Source organism: Salvelinus fontinalis, chromosome 13 (genome assembly GCF_029448725.1).
Source record: "Salvelinus fontinalis isolate EN_2023a chromosome 13, ASM2944872v1, whole genome shotgun sequence".
Lineage (NCBI taxonomy): Eukaryota > Metazoa > Chordata > Actinopteri > Salmoniformes > Salmonidae > Salvelinus > Salvelinus fontinalis.
The window spans coordinates 53,561,950-53,565,940 of record NC_074677.1 but is presented as its reverse complement, the minus strand read 5'-3'; positions in this window follow the sequence as shown (position 1 = coordinate 53,565,940).

Genomic DNA, 3,991 nt, shown 5'->3' with positions numbered 1-3,991 from the left:
TTGCCCAGTCTGAGAACTTGTGAAGGTGATCTAGTAATGATCTTTCTTCCTTTGCCTGGGTATCATGGACCAGGGATTTCTGCAGCTCTGAATCATTGTCTGAGAACTCTTCCCCCTTGACTTGTCCTTTGGGAAGTTCTTCTTGAAAGAAAGTCTGGACCTGTGAACCAGTTGGAAGCCATGAGCTGTTCTGATGTGAGACCTCTGGAAGCATGATCAGCAGGATTCTCTTCAGAGGTCACATATCTCCATTGTTCGGGATCTGTGCTTTGCTTAATGCGTTGAATACGGTTAGCTACAAAGACGTGGAATCTTAAGAACTACCTTCGAGTCTGTCCAGAAGTATTCCTGTAGACCTTGTATCTCTAGCTCCCTTTTGAGCATGTCACTTGTTCGAACAGCGACCACCGCTGCTGAAAGTTCCAGTCGTGGTATGGTCGTAACCTTGGAAGGGGCGACTCTCGACTTCCCCATAACTAGGGAGCAATGAACTTCTCCTGCTGTGCTGATTGTTCTGAGGTATGAGCACTCTCCATAACCTGAGGTACTAGCGTCGGAGAAGTGATGGAGTTCATAACTCTGCACCTCCTTGAAACTTGATGGCAAGTAGCTTCGTTGGATCCTTACTTCAGACAAGTTTTGTAGACCCTGGAGCCAGAATTCCCACTGGGAGCGCAGGTCATCTGGAAGGGGGTCATCCCAGTCGATATTGTCACGACACATCTGCTGCAAGATCTGCTTCCTTGCCAGGACAAAGGGTGCCACAAACCCAAGCGGATCATATACAGAGGCTACTGTAGACAACACTCCTCTTCTTGTGAGTGGGCGTTCCTTGACAACTACTCTGAACTGGAACTCGTCTGATGCGACACACCACAGTACACCAAGCGCTCTCTCCATGTGTGGTTCACCCAGAGCCATATCCACGTCTTTGGCACCCTCGGCACATTCTTCCTTGGGAATTGTGGCTATAACTTCCTTGCTGTTAGAGATAAACTTGTGCAACCGAAGTTTGCCGATGCTACAAAGCTCTCTTGCTTCTTTCACCAGCTGGGCCGCTTCAGCTTCAGACGATACACTCGTCAACCCATCATCAACATAAAGGTTCCTTTCTATGAACTGGATAGACTTCTCGCTGAAGCTTCCTCGTCCTTCGGCAGCAAGATGTTTGAGACCATAGTTGGCGCAACCAGGAGATGAAGCTGCGCCGAACAAGTGGACCTTCATACGATACACTGAGGGTTGAGACTCTAGATCTCTGTTCTCCCACCAAAGGAACCGTAGATAATCTTGGTCTTCTGCTTTCACATGAAACTGGTGGAACATGCGCTCTACGTCACACATGATTGCAACTGGACCCTTACGAAAACGACAAAGAACGCCCAGCAATGTGTTTGTCAACTCTGGACCGGTAAGGAGATGGTCATTCAAGGACGTCTCTCGAAACTTAGCTGAGCAGTCAAAGACGACTCGTATCTTCCCAGGCTTTTGTGGGTGATAAACCCCATGGTGCGGGATGTACCATGCTGGATGCTTGTTAATTTCCTCTTTGGAGACCTTCTCAGCATCTCCACAAGCTATGGTCTCTTCCATGAATGCTGTGTAGTCCTTGTAGTACTGCTTGTCTCTCCTTAGCCTCCTTTCCAGGCACTTGAGACGGTGAACTGCACATGTTTTATTGTTCGGCAGGTTGGGTCTTTCTTCCTTAAACGGCAGCGGCATCTCATGATGTCCATTGTCCTTGCGTCTGATTCCCGCTTTCATTTTTGTCAGGAACCGGATATCCTTTTGAGATATTAGGTCCTTTTCTGCAGCTCTCTCGTTGAAGTCAGATTCGAGCGTCTTGATAATGTCCAGTGCTGTGATTACCTCTCTTACGCGTGTTCTACAAACATTGTGTACTTGATTTGTGAGGTTGGAAGAAGATTGAAGGCTTGGCATCACCTGTCTAACGATAACCCGATGACTCACTCCAATAGCGTCGCCATAGTCGATACATGTGTTTCCATAGCCGACTATGCTCCAGCCAAGATCTGTTCTCTGAGCAAAAGGATGATTTCCCTTACCAGACACAATTTCTCTTGGAAGGAGAGCCTGGGAGCAGTTGTAGCCAATTAAGAGACCGACATCACAGCTATGTTGAGGAGCAATCTCCTCTGCAATGTGTTCAAGATGAGACCATGCTCTTGCAGTCTCTGGAGTAGGAATATGATCTCTGTTTGCAGGAATAAACTCTCTCGAGTAGGTCGTTGGCAGAGGGATTTTCTTCTCCAAGTAAAACCCTCTAACCTGCAAACCAGACAGCTTCTGGCAGGGCACAATGGTATTCCTTGAAGCCATTGTAGAGATGGCTTCAAGGAATACCATTGTTCAGTTGTATTGAGAGTCTTTGTTGTCTCTTCAAGGATAAAAGTGGTGTCGCTCTGGGTGTCAAGAAGTGCATACACAAGAACTTCACGATCTGGCTCACTTGTGGTTGACACCCATACTGGAATGATTGTGGAGGTGTGAGTGTTGTTAATGTCCCTTACGACTCTGTTAGATATGGCCTCTCTTGACGCTCTTGTCCCCTTATCTTGTGGGGGCTCTGTTTTCCTATCCCTTAACCTTTCTTTAGTACGATCTTCGTGCAGGCAGGATGGATGCCTCCTCTGACACGTGTCACAGGTGTTCCTGTTATCACAATCTTTTGAGCGATGCCCAGGCCTTAAACAGCCAAAGCACAATTTATTCTCTTGAACAAACTTCTGTCGCTCTGCGGTGGGCTTATCCATGAACTTCCAGCATTTGTGGAGACTGTGACCTGACTTCTCACAGAAGACACAACTAGTAACAGTATCTTTCTCATCAGAGTTAGTTGCTAATACCCTTGCTCCGGGGCTTTGAATCTTTGGCATCTTAGGTTTTCCATCTTCACTTGGTTTCAAAGCATGAAGGGATGTCACAGGATTGCAAGCTATCTTTGCTTCTCTCGTGAGAAACTTCACAAACTGACTGAAGCTTGGAAAGGTCTCAGTTTCTTCTAAGATGTCTATGACCTTTCTATTCCATCTTGAAGTTAGCCAATCTGGAAGTTTAGCGAGGATCTTTTGGTTTTCATTACAGTCATTAAGCACCTCCAGGCCCTTATTCTGAGACATAGCAGCCTCACAGCTGCAAAGAAAGTCTACAAGGTCTCTAAGTTCAAGACTGTCCTTGGATCCTATCTTAGGCCATGCATTGAGCTTATCTCTGAAGGACTTGGTGATGAGGAATTTGTTTCCGTACCTTTCTTCAAGAATGGTCCACGCAGCATGGTAGGCTGACTCTGTCCCTAACATAAAGTAACTTTCCATGGCTTTCTTGGCAGGCCCACCGATATATTTTCTTAAGTAATATATCTTCCCAGTTGCTGGTATGTTCTTCCTGTCTATCAGAGTCTGAAAAGAGACCTTCCAGTCAGTGAACGAGAGTGGCTCTCCATTGAATGTTACGAATGTTACTGGTTCTGGTATGGGGAGGCGGCTTTCACTGATTGATTCCGCTAGTAACCTGAACATGGTCTTGGTGCCATCTTCTTGTTGTGTGCTTGTCACAACATGTTGTGGTGAGAGACTGTGAAATGACCCACTTCTGTGCATGACTTCTTTCACAGATTTGCAGTTAGAGAGTAGTTCTCTCTTCTCGTTCTCTGGGTTTTCATCTTGCTCATACACTTGCATCCGCGCCTTGGCAGCATTTAGTTTCTTGAGCACTTCTAGGCGCTCTAACTCTCTACACTTGTCTTCTAGCATCCTTCGTCTGGCAGCATTTTCTACCTCTAACTTGACTCGCAGCCTAGCTTCTTCTAAGCTGCGTTTCACAGCCTCAGCTTCTTGCTCCGCTGTCCTCTTCTTATCTTCATCTTCGAATCTCTGAAGCTCTTCTAGTTGGCGTTCTTGCTTAACCATTACTTCTAAAGCTGCTTGGTTAGCAGCAACTTCCGCCGCAGCCTCTTGTCTCTTGACAGATG